Source organism: Thalia democratica, chromosome 2 (genome assembly GCF_965202585.1).
Source record: "Thalia democratica chromosome 2, ktThaDemo2.hap1.1, whole genome shotgun sequence".
NCBI lineage: Eukaryota > Metazoa > Chordata > Thaliacea > Salpida > Salpidae > Thalia > Thalia democratica.
In genome coordinates, this window is record NC_139166.1 from 18512174 (window position 1) to 18538538 (window position 26365).

Genomic DNA, 26365 nt, shown 5'->3' on the forward strand with positions numbered 1-26365 from the left:
AAGTAATTGTAAAATTATGATTTTTGTCTTAAGTAGAAAATGTAGGTATAAGTTAAGCAATTAATAAAACTATTTAAAGTACTTAATAAGTAAAAAATGCATCTCCGCCGGAACTTTATGATCAGAGGTCCAGCGGACTATCCATTGCGCTACGGAGACAACTGATTGCAATGTGAATATTGAGTATATCAGTTATTTTTTCGATTAACGTGTGTGCTTTGTTTATATTATGATTTGTTGTTTTGTTGTGTATTTTAGTTTACTTTACTTGTTTTAGACTTAATATTTACAAATATTATATAGTTTTATAACAGTCGGATTTGATATTGAGTATTTTACCTATTATTAACTATTATCTGTAGAAATTATTTTATTGTAATGAAAAACATGTATACACCCACCTTATTCTATGCTTCTATTCTTTCATTAAAATAATTATTTTTTACAGAACCCAGTTGAAGTGTGTTGATTCGTTAACACACAGAAACATATGTTGTACAATAAAGGAAGATTATTGTATAATTTGTTTTTATTTATACTCCAGTGAAATTACCAACTAGGATCTTTTGTTAGCAAACGATTAAACCTATATTTTGAACAGTTAGAGAATATTGAGTACATAAACGTAAAATGTAAGTCCAAAACTAACTCTGCACTAATTCTTTATAATTAGCACACTGAACTATTTTTGTTTATAGATGGCAATTAATAAACACACTAACCTAAACAAACACTTTACACGACATTAAGAATATTAATTTAAAAGTATAATCTAAGCAAATTACTAAATGATATAAGTTATACAAAATATATTTTAAATTCTACTATTACCATTTAAAATAATATTTTATAAATCTGTCAGACTTTGATCCCGTTATTACTTAAGCAACCAATCATTACTAACAAATTATTAATTTTATAAATTGAAAGCTTTGTTGCAAACTAATTCTATAAAACTTGCTTATATCCGTTATGTATGCGTTAAAAAAGGAAGGTTGTTTAAATAAGAGGAGTGAATTCATATCGTCTTGTCGACATATGAAAAAGCTCCTTTTAAAAAACAACAAATTTTGAAGTATTTTATAGTCAGTTAACTGTTGTTTTCGTTAACTTTAGTTGTTTGATTAGTTGGATGGTAGATCGATTTTTGTACTGAGTATTTGTAATGTACAACGTTCAATTCTTACGTCATATTGTTTTTGTTTTTTTGTAAACTTTTGCATCTTTGTTTACCAAAGTGCTTTTTATTTTAAATTTGAACTGGCTGAAGATTAAAGACAATTTTTTTGTCTTTATGAAACATATGTTCCTGTATTTTTAAAATCGTCATTTCCATAAACTATATATATATATATATATATATACCACATATGTTCTTGTGCTAAAACTTTATTTCAACTAACGGCGTTTCACTGCTCTCAAATAAATTTAAGAACAGATCTACGGAGTCTCAAAAAGCTCTAAGAATATATATATATATATATATAGAAATAAGTTGATTAACTTAATAAACTAAACCTTTTACACGGAGCCCACCTTAAGGGTTTTTTTAATAAAAATGTTTATTTCAAAATTTTAAAATTGAAGAACTCGGTTTCGTGCTTATGCACTTATCAACTTTAAAACAAGATCAAAACTAAGCACAAAACAAAACACATATTTTTTACCTTTATTTTTATCATTACAAATATTCGGTGCAAAAATAGATCTTTTATCTTACTAAACAAACAGCTAAAGTTCACAAAAACCATAGTTAAGCGACCATAAAAAACTCTAAAAATCTGTGGTTTTTGTGAAATTTAGTTGTTTGCTTAATTAGATGCAAGGTCAACTTTTGCACCGAATATTTGTAATGTACAATTTTCAATTTTTACGTCGTATTGTTTTTTGTATAACTTTCGCATCTCTGTTTACCAAAATACTTTTTATTTTAAATTCAAACTAGCTGAAGATTAAAGACAATCTTCTTTTTTTTTATGAAACATATGTAGTAATATTTTTAAAAATCTTATTTTATTAATAAATTATATAAAAGCCCTTAACGTGGGCTCTGTAGAAACAGGTTGATTTTGTACACTCACCTTATTTTCTACATATATATATATATAAACTATAATATAAAAACTACAATTTATACAGCTGTTTCACACATGAAATGTAAAATTTCATGTGCTCCTCAGTAAGCTACAGTTTATTATAATAGTAAACAGAAATTTAGATTTTGAAAATTTTTACAATAATTGCGACGTAGTAATGGTGCAGTTTATTGTACGATTAGCTAAATTTGAAATAATACGCTGTATTTGTTAATTTATGCTTTTTAGGAAAGTTTAGAAAGGTTATTTTGGAAAAATGTTTTAAGCTTAATAAACTGTAGCTTACTGAGGAGCACATAAAATTTTACACTTCATGTGTGAAACAGCTGTATAAATTATAATTTTTGTACAGTTAGATAAATATTTAGCTCCAATTTAATTTGTCGAGCACTTTCGACCATAAAATCTTTAATATATACATATATATCTATATATATATATATATATATATATATATATATATATATATAATAAGGTTATTATTCAAACTTGAACACCTTCTACTGAGCCCACTTAAAGGGCTTCTAAATAATTTATTAAAATGTACGATTTTAAAAAACACTGGAACATATGTTTCATAAAGACAAAAAAGATTTTCTTCAATCTTCAGCCAGTTGAAATTTAAAATGAAAAGCACTTTGGTAAACAAAGATGCAAAAGTTTACAAAAAAAAAAACAATATGACGTAAGAATTGAACATTGTACATTACAAATATTTAGTACAAAAATCTGTGTTTTGTTTTGTGCTTTGTTTTGATCTTGTTTTGAAGTTGATGAGTGCATAAGCACGAAAACGAGTTCTTTAAACTTTACAGAATTAATTGCGATGATGAAGTTTAAAATATTATATATAAAATAATTTTTCAAAAATAAAAAATAACTATAAGTTCGCTGCTAAGTTCTAAAAATCGGAAAAATATTTTTTTTATACTCTAAAATCTTAAAACATTTAGACTACAACAACTGTAAATATTTATAGTTATTTTATTTTAGCTTAATGTTTTTTTTGAATTGTTTAGTTTTTTGTTAGAAATAAAGTTAAAAATATTAGAATACTCAAAAACTTAAAATTTTGTTTTTAATAGAATACATTAAGAATTTATTAAACCTTTGAATAAACAACACTTTGGTTACGTAGTTTACGTAGAACTTTAAAACATTAAATTACTTTAAAGCCGATTGTTTTAATAAACACTAAGCAGTTTATTTGTTTAAACCGGCAGTTTTTATAAAAAAACATATTTAAAAGAAAAAGTCACATTTTGTAGAAAAAAATTTTTGTAGGTCATCGAGAATAAAATAAAACGCTGCGAGCAGGATTTGAACCTGCGCGGGCAATGCCCATTGGATTTCGAGTCCAACGCCTTAACCACTCGGCCATCGCAGCTCACGTTTGTAATATAATTTTATAGTTTATATAGCTAAACAGTTTTCAACACAAAACAAATCATATTAAGAAACCAAGTAAATAGTTTTTTTAAATATATATATAGTTTGTGGTTACAAAAGACTAAGCTTTTCAAAAATTTGTTATTTAAATGTTATTTAGTTATGTTTTAGTTTTGTTATTCAGTTCTTATATCCAACAATAAATAAAATTATTTCAATGTTAATTTACTCGTAAATATATTCAACAAAATATGTTCTTCGTAAGTAAAAGAAAAATGACTAATTTTTAAAATAAACAATGCATAGGCAAACATAACTATTTTTTTAAAAATTGAGATGATATAATTAAATAATTTCCTAAAAATTTGCACAATTAGGAGCCTGACAGGGGACTTGAACCCCTGACCGTTAGATTAAAAGTCCAACGCTCTACCGACTGAGCTAGCCAGGCTCACGCCGATAATTGAAATTGTAGCAAGTTTAAATAAAACCGTAATACATTGTGACGTAATATTTCAAATTTTGTGACGTAGTTATTTGACAAGAGTTGCAACAATAGAAAAAACACTTCAGATATATCTTTTAGGGTTTACTATCATTTCTAACTCGCTATCATTTCTAACCCGATCACTTCTAACCCGATCACTTCTAACCCGATCATTTCTAACCCGATCATTTCTAACCAAATTATTTCTAACCCGATCACTTCTAACCCGATCATTTCTAACCCGATCACTTCTAACCCGATCATTTCTAACCCGATCATTTCTAACCCGATCACTTCTAACCCGATCACTTCTAACCCGATTACTTCTAACCTGATCATTTCTAACCCGATCACTTCTAACACGATCACTTCTAACTTGATCATTTCTAACCCGATCACTTCTAACCCGATCACTTCTAACCTGATCACTTCTAACCCGATCATTTCTAACCCGATCACTTCTAACCCGATCATTTCTAACCCGATCACTTCTAACCCGATTACTTCTAACCCGATTAAACACTATCATTTCTAACCCGATCATTTCTAACCCGATCATTTCTAACTTGATCGTTTCTAACCCGACTATTATTAATTCGATCTGTATTAATATGTTTATGTATTATTGAAGTAAATTAAAGATTTGTTTTAAAAACAAAAAAATCTCAACAAAGTTGTTTTTTTTTATCGAAATTTACTATATTTTGTTTAAAGTAAAACTTAATGTTTAGATAGCTTTAATAAAATTCAATTTTTGATATTTATTGTTATTGGAAGTTTATTTTTTCCTACGCTAGACCCACACATAATAATCTGGGCAGCTTAAACTAAATAGCACATAACAAAGAGACAAAAATTTATATATCTTAAAACCAAAAACTACAGTTTTTTTTTAACAGCAAAAAAAAAATCAACACTTATTATAAGACTAATTAAGTTACTTATGATTCGAAGAAAAATTTTTTTAACAAACTTAGTTTTTATTTTATAATAAGCAACTTAAATATCAACTCTTTCAACGATCAGTAACTTGCAATAAAACAAAACACAGCTGCTTAACCTTTCTTTTTAGAATTAACTTTAATTTCTTTTCAACAAACAACCTTTTCTCCAAAATTCAGCAATACATATTGAGACAATTTAGTAAATTTCTTCTATGAATTTAGTTCAGAAATCAGCAAAGTAGTCTTAATCAAGCACTTCTACATTGAAATAAGGTTCAGTATTACTTTTAGGAAATTCATTTAGAATATACTACAGTGTCAGAATTTAAACAAACTACAAAAACTTATGAATAAAACTTCTTCTAGTTTATACATCTACCAGATTTTCACATCCTAACTTTTAGAGTTAGGTTCTGCTCATTTGTGCAACCGTTTGGTATTTCATTATTTTTTTATCATTTTTTGTAGCTGTGCCAAAGCATAATCGAAAAATTTAAATACATTGACTAACCACTAAATTTAAAACCTTAAGTCCAAAGCACATTAATAATACAGTTTAAATAAACATTTATCGGAAACATTAGAAAATGATTTATTAATTACATAGGAAAGGCAATTACAATAAAATCTAACTATAGAATGAACAAAATCCTACATATTAAATCAATGGTTCATAAGTACAAAATTTGTTAAATTATTCATAGTTTCTAATATAAATTATCTTATTTTAATCAAATTTGTTCAACTTTATGTAAAGATTAGTTTTGTTTAAAAGCTAAGTCCACATTTAAACTAAAAAATATTTATGACTTTGTGGTAATTTTCGTGGTAACTAATTATTTTAATAGAGTTCAAAAATTGATTATAAATTAACTGTAGTTTTTAGTTTTAAAAGCATTAGGAAAAGAAGAAGTCTTCTGAATTCTAAAGATTAAATATTAAGTTTTGATAGTCGTCAATGTAAGAGATATAATGAGCATTGCAGTGGTTAAAGACTATTCTTTACTTTTTCTTGAAGAGATTCTATATGGTTAGTATAAATTATTTTAAATTTTCTTATTTTAGCCAATAGTAAGTTATATCTAAAGATTAAATAAGAAATATTATATAATAAACTTAAACATAAAAGTTAAGTGTCGAAAACTTAATATTTTGATTTTTTCATATTTCTTTAAAAATATGTTGTATATAGAGCAAAATAAATTTACATTTTTAATAAAAACTTAAAAGTTTCAAAAATAATTTTACACGATTAATAGTAAAAACTTCTTTAATATTTTTTTTGATATGTCTTAAAAGTTATTATTTTACAGATTTCCAAAAACACAAAAACTTTTTATTATTTAGCGATCATTATGTATGAATTATAAATATAAGTTAATAGATTTGTTTATACAACTCAAAAAATGAGGTAAACAAAGTAAATTAATATTATTTTAAGTTAATGCTAAAATAAAAAACTATACAAAAATAATTTTTTACGTAACATATTAAATCATTATGTTATAAAAAATTAAAAATTGAAATTTTTTTAATTGGTTTAATTACTTTATTAAGATTTGTTGGTTTTTGCATTAAATCCTTAAAACAAAGAAATGTAAATAAACAACTAAAATAGGTTAGAAACGATCGGACTAGAAACGATTAGGCTAGAAGTTATCAGGTTAGAAGTGATCGGGTTAGAAGTGATCGGGTTAAAAATGATCGGGTTAGAAATGATCGGGTTAGAAATGATCTGGCTAAACTGGGTTAGAAATAATCGGGTTAGAAGTGATCTTGTTAGAAATGATCGGGTTAGAAGTGATCGGGTTAGAAATGATCGGGTTAGAAATGATCGTGTAAGAAGTGATCGGGTTAGAAGTGATCGTGTTAGAAGTGATCGGGTTAGAAGTGATCGGGTTAGAAGTGATCGGGTTAGAAATGATCGTGTTAGAAGTGATCGGGTTAGAAGTGATCGGGTTAGAAATGATCGGGTTAGAAGTGATCGGGTTAGAAATGATCGGGTTAGAAGTGATCGTGTTAGAAGTGATCGGGTTAGAAGTGATCGGGTTAGAAGTGATCGGGTTAGAAATGATCGGGTTAGAAATGATCGGGTTAGAAATGATCGGGGTAGAAGTGATCGGGTTAGAAATGATAGCGGGTTAGAAATGATCGGCTCCCATCTTTTAGTATTTAAGCTGTTGCAAATTACTGTTATTACAACATTGTTAGTATTTTTTGAATTAGGAATTTTAGTAATACTACTACTAATACTTTATATCAATAGTACGATTTTGATAAATATCTTTATATTTTCATTTATATAAGTTAAGTTCAGATCTATTAGAATTCACTTCTTAAAAATTATTTTAAAATTATACAATGGGTTATTAATCTATTTAAATGTAAAAATATTTATACTCTTCAAGTAAAAATAACACTTTTAGCACAAAATATTTTCCGGTTTTATAATTACTTAGTTTTTTTAGCACTTAATTGATGATAAAAATCAAAAACTTTTTAACGTATTTTACTTTGACTAATTAAGCGATCAGAAAGTAAGTTTTTTAATATAATCTATACAAACATTTATAAATAGAATAAATTTAATAAAAACTTGTTTTGAAGTTCAACCAATGTAGTTTTTCTTATTAACTATTTTAGAACAAAACTTTTATAGTTTTTTCAGCCATGGTTAAAAAGTTTGATTATAACTTGACAAAGGTTTCGATGATAATCCGTTTGAATTATTATAACTAAAAAAAAACATTTGTTTTTATAAATACGTAAGTAAACTTAACTTTTATAAATTCAGAAAGCTTAATATTATTTCTTTAAAATAAATTAAGTTTATTTTCTTATTAAAATATTAGTTACATGTTAAAAGTATATAGTAAATTTGTTATTTTTTTAAACTGTAGCAAAGATATACATGTGTAAAAAAAAGATGTACGAAATAACTTAATTATAACTTAAACATAGCTGAAAAAACTATAAAAGTTTTAATTTAGAATAGTTAATAAGAAAAACTACATTGGTTAAACTTCAAAAGAAATTTTTATTAATTTTGTTCTATTTATAAATTTCTGTATAGATTATTAGTGTTAATTAATTTACTTACACAAAATCTATGACAGTTACGTCATGATTAATGTTAACTAAACTTAGCAAAATAAAAGTGCTCCCCGTCGGGGAATCGAACCCCGGTCGCCCGCGTGACAGGCGGGAATACTCACCACTATACTAACGAGTATGTAATGTGGCCAGTACGGGGATCGAACCCGCGACATTCGCGTTATTAGCACGACGCTCTAACCAACTGAGCTAACCGGCCAGACATCAATACTAGCAAATTTTCAGTTTATAAAGCTGGAAGTTTTGATTGTTACGTCATGATCAACACTGCGCGACTACGTCTTTGAGGAAAACACATTAAATCCTTATCATTTTTTGTTGTGTTTTGATGTTTTAATTACTATGTTTCTCTATTACTTTTAATAAATTAAGTTTTTTTAGTTGTATGAAGTTTAAGTAAGAGTATTTTATAAACAACTATTATACTTATTTTCCATAGTTATTAAGTTTTACCTTCACTTTTATTGAAGTTATAGAAAAAATCTTAAGTTTACTTAAAATTTGCAAATATGCAGAAGTTGATCAAAATTTTATTTCTATTAAGCATCAACGTAATGTTTTATTTAGAGTTTTTAAAGTGCATTTAAACAGTATTTTGGATAAAAAAAATATATATAAACATTTATAAGTATTTGTTGTATTTCTATATCTAGCAAATATAATATGTTACATATACTCAAAGCTGCAAATATTTTATATTAGATACCCTATTTGCTGAATAGATAGATTTAAATCTTAAATTAAACTGAAAAGTAAAAACAGGTTGCTTAAGGAAAAAAAATATTTTTTTAGGTTATCAAAAAGTTGTTTAATTTAAACAGTCAACTTTAAACTTGACAAAATATAAACAGCTTAAGTCTACTCATAAGTCATATCCATGAAAAACTTCAGAAGTATTTAGAGGAGTTTTAAAAAAGTGGTGTTTAAATAAACATTTTATTATATATAAGCTAAACAAGGAATCTAATTTAAAAAACTTCAGCAATTACTATTTACTGAGTTTGAGTTGAGTTCAAGAAAAAAAAGTACTTTTGAAAGTATAAACTCTAAGTAAGATAACAGAAAAATAACATTGCATTTTTTAAAATCACAAAGTTATTTAATTTAATACGATAGAATTTTTAAAGCAAAAATTAAATATCACTTCACTTAGGCTCTGATGGGAATTTAAGCAGTAATATCAATAATACATTTTTGAAAGCATTCATAAGTTTCAACTATATTCTTAATATTACAATTGTAGTACAAAAAAATAAGTTTGTTCATTTCATGCATCCTTTAACTTATTTTGATGACAGAAATAACAAGTCATAAATTAGAGTTTTTTAAGAGGTTTTACTAACACAAAAAATTATCTATGGTTAAATATTTTTTTGATAGCTAAATACTATCTTAACATAAAACCCTAACTCTGTGCATTAGTGTGCAAGTTTTAGAATAAGCCTTTACTTTAATTTAAGCATGCTTAAAACTTTGCATGCAAAAATAGGTGATTCAAAAAACACTTTTTTATACCAACTGTTTAACAAAGTAATCAATGTACAAAAAACTACTTTCAAGTATGTATATAGTCACACTACTATGCAACTTAGTGTAAATAATATAAAATGATTAATAGTATGTTCTGAAATGAGAAAATAAAAGTTCCTGTTACTTATATTTAAAGTAAGTTTTATATACAACTTAAAAAACTGCATGAAATTTTAATCAACAGATCTATAATCCAATTTCGTAATCAGTGTATAAAATCAGTTTAAAATAAACTATGTGAAGAGAAAACTAACTTAGAAATAAAATAGCTAAGCTAGTAAATTGGTCTATAAGTGTTTCTGAAAACTTCCCAAACAACTGAATTGTTATTAAATTTTTAAACCAGTTATAAAGCTTTTTCGTCATTCAACATATTGAACTTTTTTTTTAAACATTTGTTAATTATCTACATTTAAGAAAAAAACATTAGATGCCCTTTGAGGCCTTTTGGTAATATAATACTATTTAAGGTCGTATAAAATTTAAATATTTTTGTAAGTGTTTTGCCAGTTATGTATTAGCCATAAAAGAGCAGTTTTATCACTAAATAATATACTTTTTAGGCAGAATATTTTTATTTTAAACAAAAACAGTGTTAAGTCAGATAACCTAATACAATGGTAGTATAAAGAAATTAGTAATCGTAACAGTAACACTTCTGCTTGAAATTTACTATAACTTAAAAAACTCAGCTTCTACTACAAATCTGTTTAAGTTTATTTTGAACTTTTAAGTAAAGACGCTTTAACAAAAAATAATTAACATTATAATTTTTTTTGTGTTTGGAATAGCGGTTTGCTTATTAGGTGTTTACTCAGCTTGTCTTGTGCATGTGAGGTTTATAAACGCAATAAACTAAATTCATTGCAAGCCGCTATAGCTCAGTGGCAGAGCACTGCTTTCGTAAAGCAGGGGTCGGAAGTTCAAACCTCTCTGGTGGCACCTTTTTAAATTACACAGGATAATAAAATATTGAAAATGACACTATTTTCATTCTTAACTAATTTCATAATACTGTAATTCTTTTCGTTTTTTGAAATTAAAGACTTTTTTACCTTGGTGTTTTAACTTTAAATGTACTATTTATTAAGTATAATTTATTTAAAAAGTTTTGATTTAAATGTTTAAAAAATAGTTATGTAGATGTGTTTAAGGAGTATATTATTAAAACTAAACCTGGTATCATTCAAACTTTAGTTCACTACTTTGAAGACTATAACTTATTTTAAGTATTTAGTCAAAGTAATCATTCTTATGACTAAAAGGTTGTAGTTATCACATTTAGAAACAAAGTCTTTTCAGTGTAAATAAACGTTGTCATAAAATACAAGCAGAAAGTTAATTCATATAAGTAAGTTTATAAACGCTAGATGTTGGAATTTTTGCAACCCTTGTTGGTTCAGTGGTGGATCTCTTCCAGCCACGCGGGAGGCCCGGGTCCGATTCCCGTTTAATACAGTTTTGCTTGTTGTTTTTAAATTTAAGTAGGATATAAGTAATTTTCTTATAGTTTATTTACAACAAAGCTTTCAACTTACCAAAAAAATATTTAATTTAAAGTTATTGATTGCTTAAAGTAATATTTAAATATAAGTCTGAACTGTTTTACAAAAATTTGTTTTTACTTGTTATAGTGGGTTAATAGTTTAGAATATTAGGCTATAAAAAATAAAAGAACTTCCAAAAAGAATGGTTCTTTCGTTTTTTACAGTAATTTTCCGTTAGCAAAAATTTAAGAAAAGTGTAATTTGTAATATTCTTGTTGCTACGCAAGAACAGAAATTGAAACTTGTAATATTCTTGCGTAGCAACAAGAATAACACAAGTCACAATTTATGTTTTATACTCTAAAATGTTTTACACAATAGTAGTGTTTAAAACTATTTTGTATAGTTAACATTATTTAATTAGTTGTTTAGCTCAAACTTTCATATTAATATCCTTAGTATCTTTAAACTATGATATATTGTTTAGTGCGTTTACAAACCGCTATCTATAATACAATTGGTAAAAAAGTAATAACTATTAAGCATTAGTGCAAAGTAAGACTTGAATTACCATTTTAAGTTTATATATTCAAAATAGAGTAATCGATAACGCGCTGATCTTAGAACTCAGAAGTTCTGGGTTCGAACCCTGGCAGAGATGCATCTTTTAAGTAATAATAATTTTTATTAGTTGTAACTTATACCTATATGTTCTAATTTAGACGAAAAACATCCTTATATACTTTTAAAGAATGATTTTAAATAATAATTAATTCAAACTAAACATTATAAATATAAAAATTATTATTAGCTTTAAAATATACTAGCTTTACAGTAGTAAATGGATTATCGAACTACAGAGCAATATAATTAAGTATTTGGTAATACGTTTAGCGGTGTAATTGCTAAAGTGTTAATATAATTTTTAAAACTTAACAGCATCAAATAATTTGAAATATATACATATAGCACTAAATTTTTAAGTAATAAATTTTAAATAACATAAACATGCTTTAATAGTTACGTCATAACGCTTACTTATATGTTTATATATGCAAAGTAACGTCTGATAACATAGTCCGACGTGGTCTAGTGCTTAGGATTCCTTGCTTTTACCCAGGCGGCCCGGGTTCGATTTCCGATAAAGGAACCTTTTGTTTTAATCGAAAATTAAAAATTGGTTTTTAAACGGTTTTATATATTTTTTTTTATACAATTGTTCGTACCTTAAATACATGAAATTAAACACAATAACAAATTAAAAAGATGAATTAAACGTTAACTTTAAACAAATTTCTATCTGAAAAAGTTCTTAAAAAAATTCTGTACAAGTTCATTCGAGCAATACAACTTGAGCAGGAAAAATACAAGCAGGAACAACTATGGAAGGAATAAACTCTAGCAGGAGCAACTCGAGAAGGAACAACTCGAGCAGGGATAACTCGAACAGGGGCAACTTCGATTTTAAGTTGGTTGTATGTTTTTGTTTTTTATTACTAGTTAGACAAGTCCTAAAATCAAGAAAATAAATTAAATAATGAAGTTAGTATATTTATGATTGTGCAAATACATAAACTTACATGGACATTAATAAAAATAAAAATAGCTACAGTTGTTAAGAAACGGTTATGATATACAAAGGTATGAGATATGTGTTTTTTTTTTTCAATTAAATTATTATTTAGTTAAACAAGCATATTAAATTTTTTTCTGAAAAGCTTGCTATTTTTTCGTATTACTTTTATAATTTTAATATAAATGTTTCAAACTAGGGGATTTTTTTTAATTTGACAATGTGAATCTGCAACACCCCCTAACCAAAAGACCACGCGACACCACTGGAACATAGCATACTAGAGTAAATTTCATCAAATTAATTGCAATGTTATTTTTAACTAGTTTAATTTAATTGAAAAAAAAAACAAAAAAAACTGTTAAACTTTTGTAAGAAAAGTATTTTACAGTTTTGAAGTAATAAATATGAGTTTAACGTATGCGGTAATTAACATAATTATGTCAACTATAGATAAAACAGGATTAAAAAGTTTAGTATAAAGTCAGATATAAACTATGTTTGAACAATTTAGTAACAAATACGCTGAAACTAATTTCAAATTGATTATTTTTATAAACTTTAGCAAATTTGAAAGACCTGATACCAACCTTAAACTTGTAAATTGTCTTTTGAAATTAAAAAAAAAATTAAATTTTGAATTTTATTAAATGTACGCTTATTATTATGTTAAAGTTCAACTTATAAAAAATCTTAATAAAAAATATTTCAGCTGCTTAAGTTTTTATCTTAAGTAGCTGGTTTACATTTCAGTATGTAGTAACCTTAACTGCTTAAAAAAAATTTATAGTTGTATGAAAATTAGATAAATAAAAAGGCAACAAAATAGCTAAGTTTTAAAACACTTTTTAAATAGACCAATTCAAAAGACAAGTACAAAAAAATACTTTTGCATGTTCAGTTTACTAATAGTTACGCTTGCGTTTATAAACTTTTTATTCTCCAGCTTACATAAGCGTCGATGGTGTAACGGTTAGCATTGGTGCCTTCCAAGCACTAGTTCCGGGTTCGACTCCCGGTCGACGCAGTATTGTTTTTAATGGACTATTTCAAATGATAATTACTTTATATTTTTTTAATTAGTGATTACAGCTTCAAAAAATTTCAAACACTAATTTAAAACTTTAGTATAACTATTTTACTCCATTATATAAAGATTTTGTTTTAGGCCTAAAACTTTTCAATACAGTTTTTTATGGTTTAGATTTAGAGAGCCTTAACTTATTAATCAAATCATTTCTATTTTGAAGAGATATTTAAAAATATACAAACTAGAAATAAGCTTTAGTGGTTAGTGTTTAAAGTTGTAAATTTGTTACTAAAGTTGTAGATAGCTCCAATTTATTTTAGTAATCAAGTAAATTAACTGACAAAAAGCTAATGTTGTTATCAAAACTTATCAGAAAAAAGTTAATTTAGTTTACTGAAATTACAAGTTTAAATGTGTATTAGGCTAATAAAATAAAGCTAAAAGTTTAAAATCAATTTTGGTATAAAAGTTGTAATTATCTTTTTTTTAAGCACATAATTATAAATTTTCCAACCTTTAATAGTACTTTGTAATCAGTACTTAATATAACATATACATGAAAACACTTATTTGTATGAATTAAAACTATTAAAAAGTTTACAACACTTGCATTAGTTCAGTTGCTTAGCAAAGTTAAAAGCTTATTTACAACACACATTTTTATGCCGTTTACTGCTGTTTAAAATTAGAAAAACTTGTCACTTTCATTAAAAAAAGTTAAAGTTTTATTTAAGATTAAAATTTTTTTGTATAACGTAAGCTGAAAGATTTTTCTAGCTATTTTAAAACGTAAAAAACAAAAATTAAATAAAACAAATATATAGATGTATGATATTAGATAGTTAAAAATCAACAAGTTTTAGTTTAGGAAACTGATAAATATTGAAACTAAAATAGCTTTTGGTCATAACATATTGCAATTTAAGTTATTTTGAATTTTACCATAAAAATAATAAATATAAAATTTAAAATGTTTTATAGCAAACAAAAACCTTAAGCACAAATAGTTTTACAACATAAGTTTAAATTAAAATTGAAATAGTAAGGAAGTTAATTTTAAGTAGGTTTAATTGCATCAACAAAAGTATATAAGTAAGCGTTAAGCTTAGAGCAAATTTTCAAGTATATATACGCTATATGCAGTATTTACAAACAGCAGAGTGGCGCAGCGGAAGCGTGCTGGGCCCATAACCCAGAGGTCGATGGATCGAAACCATCCTCTGCTACCTTCTCGCTGTAATCGTATAGTGGTTAGTACTTCACGTTGTGGCCGTGACAACCCAGGTTCGAATCCTGGTTACAGCATTTTTATTGTTGCTATAATAAAATTTATTAATATTAGTTTTCACGAAAATATATATAATAAATTTGGTCAACATAAGAAAAAATTATAATAAATATAATTATTTACACAGTTATGAGACTTAGTCAAAAGATTTCAATTTATTATAGTTTTATAAGTTATAAAAAGCTCTTGTCTTAAAAAATAGTTTTAGATTAAAACTCTGCTTCACTTTAACTCCTTATATTATATTTGCTTAAACTTGTTTTGTTATAGAAAATATTTTTGTATCTTTAAAACGCTTTTTCATAAATAACATAAATAAGTTAGCTTTAAATAATAACAAAGAGCATAAAGGTTTACCACATACATGAATAAGTAGTTTTATTACTAATATATGCACTAAAGTTTATATGAACAGTAATATGTTATATTTTTTTGAATTGTTTGTTGTATAAAGGTAGACAATTTTTTTAGTTTAAATAATTTCCTAGTTGAAGAGTGTGAATTCTAAAAGTAGATTAGTAATAAATGTTTTACTATGGCTAAGTAAAATAAAACGTTACTATGCAAACAAACATTATTTGAAAAACAAGTTTTTATGTTTCAGAAAAATTAAATAATACACAAAGTTTAAGACAATTCAAAACACAAATACAGTATTTCAATTATTGAGCATAATAGAGTAATAATGAAATAAAAACTTTTACACATTAAATATTTATTAGACAGTGAAATTGGTTAGAACTTCAAAAACTTCATCTTGATGTATTTGAGAAAAGTTTAATTATATTAAACAAAAGTTCTTTAGATGCCATTCATATAAAAATAACCTTTGCTAGAATGTTTTAGTTAAAGCTTACTTTTTTCATTTCAAAAACCATATATAACACTTAACTTAAAACACTCTGCATGCAAAAAACATAGGTTTATAAATGTGCAAAGTTGTTTGTAGACGTCCTCCCAGGTGGTCTAGTGGTTAGGATTCGTAGCTCTCACCAACGCGGCCCGGGTTCGATTCCCGGTCTGGGAACGTTTTTAAATTTGTTGAAATAGCCAAAGTTTAAAATTAAAATCTTTAATATTTTCTGCCTTATAATGAAAACTTGTAAACTTAATTATTAAAGTTACGCATGCTTTTGTTAAAATATTTCATTAAGATCTTTAATATAGCGGTTCATTAACTACTACGTGACTAATTGGACTTATGTGAACGCAAAAAAATATATACTTTAAATGTTTTGAGCTGTATAGAATTTCAAAAAAGAATACAGTAATACTTAAACTTAAAACAAAACAGACAATGTAAAATAGTGACTTATGTTTTATTATTTTAAGTACAAAGTTTAAAAATAAAAACAGCTTTAGTGCTAAGTAATAATAAAACAATAAGTCTTATTATCAAAAGTAAAGGAAAATACTCTTCATTAAAAGTTAATGACAAAAATCGTCCTCGGGTGGGCTCGAACCACCAACCTTTCGATTAACAGTCGAACGTGCTAACCGATTGCGCAACTTCTAGTATTTATATATTAAAGTTTTCTCGCTTCACATGTGCGTTAATTAATTACAAGTATGTACTCAGTTGCTAAGTTTAAAACAAATCTGAATGCTTTAGTACAGGGGTCGGCAGGCAGTTGGTGGTCGCGGGCCAAATTTTAAGTTTACAAAGTCTTCGCGGGCCGCAGTTTTAGTTTTAGTGACGTTTGAATAATCTTTTGGTTTTAGTTTTAGTCACACTAGAGAAAAGTTTTAGCTATACATAATTTGACTATTTAAATTAAATTTTAAAAAATTAGAATAAAACTTACATTGACTAATATACTTAAGTATTAATAAACTTTGTACTTTCATAAGCACTTACTAAGTTAATTTAATACTTTTGTAATTTTACATACAATTTAACTCTCTATAAAAACCAAACTTGAAAGACAATTTATTAGTTACTTTTATATATTTGTTATATTACCAACCCCTTTTTTCATATTTCTAAAAATATTAACTACAAAAAAAAGTTTTTGCGTGTTAAATAGTTTACATTCATTAATAAATTTAGTAATTAGTTATTTAATAAAATTAATACCTTTTTGTATTATAGAAAGCTAGAACAAGTTCTTTAATATAATTAATTCAGAATACTTAAATAAAATATCTTAGTAGTAACTAGTCTTTTACATGGTTGTCACTTAAAAAGCAAAAATGTCTGAGTTGTATCAAACCAACCTAAGTTCATTAAAAGTTTAAAAAGCTAGTAAATCGTTGTAAATCACGCTTAAGTACCTAGTAAAAATATCATCATCATTAAAAAGTACACAAAGTGTAAAAAAGCAAGAAAAAACTACAATTAGTAAACTACACTACAGTCATAAAAACTATTCTGGGAATTCTAAGATTTATTTAAAGTGTTTGAAATAAAAGTTTCACACACATCTGAGTTTTCAAGCTTTTAAAATAGCCTGTTTGTGTAGCAACCCAGTTAAAACAAAGTTCACATCATAAAGAAATAACGAAACTTATTAACAGTAAACAAATTACATGCCAAAAAAATATAAGTCAGCTGGAATGGACAATTAACTTTCTTAAACATTGTTAACAAAAGTATAAAACTTAATTGAGTCATTAGCGAAGGGAAAAACCTCTTTTTTATTAAGCATTACAGCAATTCTTTATCTGCAATAAAAAATTAAAAATATTAGTTGTAAAATAAAAGACGAGCAACAAAAAAAAAAAAAACGTTAGTTAGGAGTTATTGCGAGAAACGATAAAAAAAACAAATCACCAAAGTCAGTTCCAACAAAGCACATGATTATCTTCAGTAACTACAGAATTCTCAGAAAAAAGTTGTTAAGGCAAGTTATAAAGTAGCAAAATTTATTATTAATAATAAGATACCGTTTATCATTGAAATTTTTTTTAAAGATTTTTTGTTGGCAGTAATGAAAAACTTTTGTTTATTTCTTCAATGACAACAAAAAGTCCTATTTAGGAAATGCATTGAGGTTATAAAGTCACATAAATCAAATTATGACTTTAATCAATATGTTAAGATGAGAGCACTGATAGAAAAACTATTGCTCATCTGAGAAATTTTATTAGAGATGTTTTTTTAACTTTGATACTTTAGTATAATTTCTTCATTTAATGCAAACACGAAGCACAACAATCGGTGAAATTTTACAAGTAAAGGTGCAATGCACCAAAAGTTTTTAGAAGTACAATTCCTTCTTTTATTTTTAGTATAAAGTTTAATTAAAGTTTAAAAAGTGTCTTATAAAGTATATCAATATTAAAAAAACACTGTTAAGCTACTTTAGTATATTTTTTAATAAAGAAATGTTTATTTGCTAAATTTTTTGTGTCAAATCGAAGTTTCACTACTTTACATGTAAAAATTGTTTGAACCAACCCAAATTCAAGTTTTTTTCTAAAATTTTTAAGCATAAATTTTCAAGTTCAAAACTTGAACTTGATATATTATAACATATATTATAACACTTTGGGTTGAGCAAAACTTACATCATCAGTTTAATTTGCAACTCTTTTAAGCAAAAAAGCCAGCCTGAATTAACAAAAACATTCCTGATATTTTGTATACAAAAAACAATTCTAGCCAAAAACTTATAAAATGATTTAGTTGGCCTGAGATTTGAAGTCTTCAAATAGTGATAGTCTGAGAGTGTGTCAATGATTATAAACTATCCCTAAGTCTAGTTTATATTAAATAGGTAGCTCCAAAAAACAGCAAATGTGTGTATTGATAGGCAAAGCATAAATGTTAACTTAGTTTGACAAAATCAATGTTTGAAAAATGAAAATGTATACCTTACAAAAACTATATTAGTTTATGTCATATATATTCTTTTAATTGTGTCTGTACAAATTTAGATATTACATGTAAAAAAAACAAACTTAGAAAATTATGCATAAACTAAACTTAAACTAACTAAAGTATTTTATAAAAAGTGGTTTAAAATATGAGCATTTTTTTAAGTTGGTGTGCATATAAGTTAGTTTAAGTGCAAAGAAAACTTTTAAAAAATTAAAATGTGTCAAAACAAAACTTAAATAAACCTTTTTTTCTTATTACTATGTTATTTTAAATGTTTTTACACTAAAACATAACATTTACAAATAAAAAATATATAAAAGAAACTTAGGTAAAAAAAATATTGGAAAGAATATCTAAGCTATAAAGAAATGACACTTTATTTAATTACTGTGCATTGCTTTTGTACAAAATGGAAAACATTTGCATTTAGTTTATTTGATAAATAGGTATAATATAACTAACTCATTAAATTCAAGCACTCTTTTTTCAGATAATTACTTGCTGTTGTAAAATAGAAGTTATTATGAAACTCAGAAAAATATCCTGTTAGAATGCTAATCTGTCTTTTTCACATTTTAAATTAAAGTTTAACTTCTTCTAACTATTTTCAAATGTTTTACAGAGACTTAAAACCAAACTAAACAAATTAAATCGAATTACCGAAAAAAATTTTACTTGAAATATATTTTTGCTCAGCGGGCCACTTTTACATGCTCGCGAGCCACAAAATTTTCTTTCGCGGGCCGCATTCCATTCAAAAAAATAACGTGCTCGCGGGCCGCAGATTTACCCTTCGTGGGCCGCAATATGCCCGCGGGCTGCAGTTTGCCGACCCCTGCTTTAGTATGAAGTTTTCGAGCATTTTTTGATTAACTCAGTACACTAACCATTTTTTTAAAATTTGTAGTTTTGAAAAAATTCTTTTTCAATAATTTGAATAAGTATTTATTTTTCACAACTACAGAAAAATTACATAACTCTTCTTAATATGAAATCAGATTTAAAAATTGTTTTTTAGACTATCTTTAATGTTTAATCTAATCACCAATTATTTTGAAACTTTAATATCAGGGTAGCTGTCTAAATTGCACGAGGGGACAAAATTGCACAAAAACAGTAAATTGCACTAAGATACTTTTGCACGAAGACTAATTTGCACGAAAGCGCTAAATTGCACGAAGATAAAATTGCACGTAGACAAAATTGCACGAAGGTTCACTTTTGCACGGAGACATTTTTGGACGAGCAGAAATTTTGCATTCAGACACTTTTGCACAAAGGGTCATTTTTGCACGAGTGCCAATTTAGCACGGAGGGTCAGTTTTGCACGGATTTTGTTTCCTTCCCAGGGACGGGTCAAAATTGCGCGTAGACAATTTTGCACGAGGGGACAAAATAGCACGAGAAGACTCTTTTGCACGAAAATATTTATACACTATTTAAAAAAATAAAAGAATCAGAATTAAAAAATTTAATAATTAAATAATAAAAAAATACGAAAAAAAATTATATAATATTTATAAAACAAAAAGATTTGAATTATAAAATTTGATAACTAAATTATACAAATTAAGAAAAAAAAAAATTAAGTAATAAACTTTAATTAAAAAAAATATAAATCAATTTAAAAAAAAAAATATTAAGTAGAAAATTCCAAATCAAAAATTAAAAAATAACTTAATTAAAAAAAATGTGAAAATTTCAGTGTCTTTTATATATAGTATTTTTGAGTAAAAAAAAATATTTTCAAAAAAAATAAAAAACTTAATGCTAAATATATTAAAATAAATAATAAAAAAGGTAAGAATTTTAAATATCAAATAACTAAAAACTAAAAATTTCATCAGACGAATTTCCTCCTTTCATTACTACTTTTCATTTACTCATAATTTTTTTTAACTTGCATTTTTGTTTGCAAAGTGTCTTTTTTTCTTCATTGCTTTAATTTTTAAGTATTTCTAGTTATATTTTTGAATTTTTTCTAATGTTGTTCATGCAAATGTAAAATATTTTCCGATTGTTTTTTGAATAAGTGGTTTATTGAACAAAAACAAAAAAATTGCTCAAAATTTTCTGGTTCAAGGACCTGGATACGCAAAAAGACCTCTCGGTCATCGAATTGCATAACTAACTTTATCAAATTTATAATAACCTGCAAATGAAAAAAATCAAAAAAATTTTCAGTCAAAGTTTAAATTCTAAAACGAAAATCTCTATCTAAAATGAGAATATTAAACTTCATTAAAGTAAATTAAACATTAAAGTAATTTATTTTTTCTCGTTTTTGAATCATATAAAAGTTTAAGTTATTTGCTTAAATTATTGATAAATTTTTAAATTAAAAACATTTTAGTTAGAAACTATACCATTTTACGTAGAGTTCAAAGTATCTAATTAGTATATAATGTTAGATACATGTGTGTATGTAAATAGTTTTTTTTTTTATTTAATTTTTTTTGTAAAATATTTAATGTTGTTAAGTTTAATATTCTCATTTTAGATACAGATTTTTTTGTTCAATAAACAACTTATTAAAAACAATCGGAAAATATTTTACATTTGCATGAACGACATTAGAAAAAATTCAAAAATATAACTAGAAATACTTAAAAATAAAAGCAATGAAGAAAAAAAGACACTTTGCAAACAAAAAATGCAAGTAAAAAAAATTATGAGTAAATGAAAAGTAGTAATGAAAGGAGGAAATTCGTCTGATGAAATTTTTATTGTGCATTGTACAAAAAGTTCTGTTAAGGCTGTGTACTTCCATAAATTATACGTAAAATTTTCTTTTTTTGTTTAACATAAAAGTTTTAAACATAATTTATGTATTATTATTTTCTATTTGTCTAAACTTTGTTTTAGTTAAATCACTATTTGCACGCGTTTTACTCTAATTAGCTCTTAAGTTTCTCTTGCTCTGTTTTTTCTTATTATCTAACCCAGACTTGCGAAAAAGCACTGTCAGAAACAATTTTCTTCTTACGTTTTTAGAAGAAAAAGGAGATACAAGCTTTTGACTAAAATGAAACAATTTAAATAATACAACAGCTACAACTAGTTAATTTCTATTTTTAACAAAAAAAGTTATTAATATAAACAAAACTCTTTTTGGTAATTATATTTTATTAATGGCTAGAATATAATATTATAATCTAGTCTTTATTTTTATTTATACAACTTTTTATTGTTGATTGATTTTTGTTTATTACTCAATTTGTTCATTTTGAATTTTTTAATTGTTGTTATTTCTTTTAAATTTTATTAATTATTTATTTCAATTATTTTGACGTTTTTTGTTAACTTTATTAACTTTTTTTTTGGAGTATTATTTAATGTTTTTACTATTTAATTTATTAATTTATAAATTTTATGAATCTTTTTAATTTATTATTTAAAAAAAATAATTTAATTATTTTATAGATAAATTTTATAAATATTTAGTTTTTAGTTATTTGATTTTTAAAATTCTTACCTTTATTATTATTTATTTTAATCTATTTAGCATTTAGTTTTTATTTTTTATTTGAAAATATTTTTTTTTACTTAAAAATACTATATATAAAAGACACTGCAATTTTCACATTTTTTTTAATTAAGTTATTTTTTATGTTTTGATTTGGAATTTTTTACTTAATATTTTTTTTTTAAATTGATTTGTATTTTTTTTAATTAAAGTTTATTACTTAATTTTTTTTTTCTTAATTTTCATTATTTAGTTATTAAATTTTATAAATCAAATCTTTTTATTTCATAAATAATATATATTTTTCTTTCGTATTTTTCTATTATTTAATTATTAAATTTTTTAATTCTGATTCTTTTATTTTTTTAAATAGTATATAAATATTTTCGTGCAAAAGAGTCTTCTCCTGTTTTTGTCCCCTCGTGCAAAATTGTCTACGCGCAATTTTGACCCGTCCCTGGGAAGGAAACAAAATCCGTGCAAAACTGACCCTCTGTGCTAAATTGGCACTCGTGAAAAAATGACCCTTTGTGCAAAAGTGTCTGCCTGCAAAATTTCTGTTCGTGCAAAAATGTGGCGCAATCGGTTAGCGCGTTCGACTGTTAATCGAAAGGTTGGTGGTTCGAGCCCACCCGAGGACGATTTTTGTCATTAACTTTTAATGAAGAGTATTTTCCTTTACTTTTGATAATAAGACTTATTGTTTTATTATTACTTAGCACTAAAGCTGTTTTTATTTTTAAACTTTGTACTTAAAATAATAAAACATAAGTCACTATTTTAAATTGTCTGTTTTGTTTTAAGTTTAAGTATTACTGTATTCTTTTTTGAAATTCTATACAGCTCAAAACATTTAAAGTATATATTTTTTTGCGTTCACATAAGTCCAATTAGTCACGTAGTACTCAATGAACCGCTATATTAAAGTTCTAATGAAATATGTTAACGAAAGCATGTGTAACTTTAATAACTAAGTTTACAAGTTTTCATTATAAGGTAGAAAATATTAAAAATTTTAATTTTAAATCTAGGCTATTTCAATAAATTAAAAACCGTTCCCAGACCGGGAATCGAACCCGGGCCGCGTGGGTGAGAGCCACGAATCCTAACCACTAGACCACCTGGGAGGACATCTACAAGCAACTTTTTACGTTTAAAAACCTATGTTTTTTGCATGCAGAGTGTTTTAAGTTAAGTGTTATATATGATTTTTTGAACTGAAAAAAGTAAGCTTTAACATAACATTCTAGCAAAGGTTATTTTTATATGAATGGCTTATAAAGAACTTTTGTTTAATATAGTTAAACTTTTCTCAAATACATCAAGATGAAGTTTTTGAAGTTCTAACCAATTTCACTGTCTAATAAATATTTAATGTGTAAAAGTTTTTATTTCATTATTACTCTATTATGCTCAGTAATTGAAATACTGTATTTGTGTTTTGAATTGTCTTAAACTTTGTGTTTAATTTAATTTTTCTGAAACATTTAAACTTGTTTTTCGAATAATGTTTGTTTGCATAGTAACGTTTTATTTTACTTAGCCATAGTAAAACATTTATTACTAATCTACTTTTAGAATTCACTCTCTTCAACTAGGAAACTATTTAAACTAAAAACATTATCTACCTTTATACAACAAACATTTCGAAAAAATATAACATATTGCTGTTGATTACATTTAGACTTTAGTGCATATATTAGTAATCAAAACTACTTATTCATGTATGTGGTAAACCTTTATGCTCTTTGTTATTATCAAAAGCTAACTTATTTATGTTATTTATGAAAAAGCGTTTTAAAGACACAAAAATATTTTCTATAACAAAACATGTTTAAGCAAATATAATATAAGGAGTTAAAGTGAAGCAGAGTTTTAATCTTAAACTATTTTTTAAGACAAGAGCTTTTTATTACTTATAAAACTATGATAAATTGAAATCTTTTGACTAAGTCTCATTACTATGTAAATGAATATAATTATTATAATTTTTTCTTATGTTGACCAAATTTGTTATATATATTTTCGTGAAAACTAATAATAATAAAATTTTATATAGCAATAATAAAAAAGTGCTGTAACAAGGATTCGAACCTGGGTTGTCACGGCCACAACGTGAAGTACTAACCACTATACGATAACAGCGAGAAGGTAGCAGAGGATGGTTTCGATCCATCGACCTCTGGGTTATGGGCCCAGCACGCTTCCGCTGCGCCACTCTGCTGTTTATAATTACTGCATATAGCGTGTATATACTTGAAAATTCGCTCTAAGCTTAATGCTTACTTATATACTTTTGTTGATGCAATTAAACCTACTTAAAATTAACTTCCTTACTATTTCAATTTTAATTTAAACTTATGTTGTAAAACTGTTTGTGCTTAAAGTTTTTGTTTGCTATAAAACATTTCAAATTTTATATTTATTATTTTTATGGTAAAATTCAAAATAACTTAATTTACAATATGTTATGACCAAAAGCTATTTTAGTTTCAATATTTATCAGTTTCCTAAACTAAAACTTGTTGATTTTTAACTATCTAATATCATACATCTATATATTTGTTTTATTTAATTTTTGTTTTTTACACTTTGAAAATAGCTAGAAAAATCTTTCAGCTTACGTTATATCTTAAATAAAACTTTAACTTTTTTTAATGAAACTGACAAGTTTTTCTAATTTTTAACAGCAGTAAACGGCATAAAAATGAATGTTGTTACTAAATGATAAATAAGCTTTTAAATTTGCTAAGCAACTGAACTAATGCAAGTGTTGTAAACTTTTTAATAGTTTTAATTCATACAAATAAATGTTTTCATGTATATGTTATATTAAGTACTGATTACAAAGTACTATTAAAGGTTAGAAAATTTATAATTATGTGCTTAAAAAAAAGATAATTACAACTTTGGTACTAAAATTGAGTTTAAACTTTTAGCTTTATCTTTTTAGCCTAATACACATTTAAACTTGTAATTTCAGTAAATTAAATAAACTTTTTTCTGATAAGTTTTGATAACAACATTAGCTTTTTTCAGTTAATTTACTTGATTACAAAAATAAATTGCAATTATCTATAACTTTAGTAACAAATTTACAGCTTTAAACACTAACCACTAAAGCTTATATCTAGTTTGTATATTTTTAAATATCTCTTCAACGTTAGAAATGTTTTTATTAATAAGTTAAGGCTTCCTAAATCTAAACCATACAAAAACTATATTGAAAAGTTTTAGGCCTAAAACAAAATCTTTATATAATGGAGTAAATTAGTTATACTAAAGTTTTAAATAAGTGTTTGAAATTTTTTGAAGCTCTAATTACTAATTAAAAACACATAGAGCAGTAATCATTTGAAATTGTCCATTAAAACCTAAAACAATACTGCGTCGACAGGGAATCCCGGAACTAGTGCTTGGAAGGCACCAATGCTAACCGTTACAACATCGACGCTTTTGTAAACTGGAGAATAAAAACTATATAAACGCAAGCGTAACTATTAGTAAACTGAACATGCAAAAGTATTGTTTTGTACTTGTCTTTTCAATTGGTCTACTTAATTAAACAGTGTTTTAAAACTTAGCTATTTTGTTGCCTTTTTATTTATCTAATTTTCATAACAACTACAATTTTTTTTTAAGCAGTTAAGGTTACTACATACTAAAATGTAAACCAGCTACTTAAGATAAAAACTTAAGCAGCTAAAATGTTTTTTATATAAAAATTTTTAAAAGTTAAACTTTAACATAATAATAAGCGTACATTTAATAAAATTTAAAATTTAACTTTTTTTTTAACTTTTAACTACAATTTACAAGTTTAAGGTTGGTATCAGGTCTTTCAAATTTGCTAAAGTTTACAAAAATAATCAATTTATCAATCTCTTTCTCATCTTTTCCTAACACAAAACAGTCGTCAACATATTTGAAGTCAAAACACAAAACAGTCGTCAACTATAAAGCTTATGAATATATTAGACAAAGTTGGCCCCAATGGCCATAACTTATCTATCGTGTTGGGAATACAATTGAGATTTAAATGTAAAATATAAATTGCACACAACTATTTGATAACTTTAAAACCTTCAGAAATTGTTTTTACTTATACTAGGTTTAAGATACTGAGAGCCTAAATATA

General features: G+C 25.4%; 10 non-coding genes across 10 annotated transcripts; 5 read left to right on the forward strand and 5 right to left on the reverse strand.

Moving 5' to 3' along the window:
- Window positions 1-3401: 3401 nt before the first annotated feature.
- On the reverse strand, window positions 3402-3483 carry Trnas-cga (transfer RNA serine (anticodon CGA)). Its single transcript has one exon. It is a non-coding gene; the product is annotated as a tRNA-Ser (tRNA).
- Window positions 3484-3863: 380 nt separating this feature from the next.
- Window positions 3864-3936, reverse strand: Trnak-uuu (transfer RNA lysine (anticodon UUU)). The gene has a single exon. It is a non-coding gene; the product is annotated as a tRNA-Lys (tRNA).
- Window positions 3937-8155: 4219 nt separating this feature from the next.
- Window positions 8156-8229, reverse strand: Trnai-aau (transfer RNA isoleucine (anticodon AAU)). The gene has a single exon. It is a non-coding gene; the product is annotated as a tRNA-Ile (tRNA).
- Window positions 8230-10430: 2201 nt separating this feature from the next.
- Window positions 10431-10502, forward strand: Trnat-cgu (transfer RNA threonine (anticodon CGU)). The gene has a single exon. It is a non-coding gene; the product is annotated as a tRNA-Thr (tRNA).
- Window positions 10503-13575: 3073 nt separating this feature from the next.
- Window positions 13576-13647, forward strand: Trnag-ucc (transfer RNA glycine (anticodon UCC)). Its single transcript has one exon. It is a non-coding gene; the product is annotated as a tRNA-Gly (tRNA).
- Window positions 13648-14804: 1157 nt separating this feature from the next.
- Trnam-cau (transfer RNA methionine (anticodon CAU)) lies at window positions 14805-14876 on the forward strand. The gene has a single exon. It is a non-coding gene; the product is annotated as a tRNA-Met (tRNA).
- A 7-nt stretch (window positions 14877-14883) lies between these two features.
- Window positions 14884-14955, forward strand: Trnah-gug (transfer RNA histidin (anticodon GUG)). Its single transcript has one exon. It is a non-coding gene; the product is annotated as a tRNA-His (tRNA).
- A 938-nt stretch (window positions 14956-15893) lies between these two features.
- On the forward strand, window positions 15894-15965 carry Trnae-cuc (transfer RNA glutamic acid (anticodon CUC)). Its single transcript has one exon. It is a non-coding gene; the product is annotated as a tRNA-Glu (tRNA).
- Window positions 15966-23282: 7317 nt separating this feature from the next.
- Window positions 23283-23354, reverse strand: Trnae-cuc (transfer RNA glutamic acid (anticodon CUC)). Its single transcript has one exon. It is a non-coding gene; the product is annotated as a tRNA-Glu (tRNA).
- Window positions 23355-24379: 1025 nt separating this feature from the next.
- Window positions 24380-24451, reverse strand: Trnam-cau (transfer RNA methionine (anticodon CAU)). The gene has a single exon. It is a non-coding gene; the product is annotated as a tRNA-Met (tRNA).
- Between the last annotated feature and the right edge of the window lie 1914 nt (window positions 24452-26365).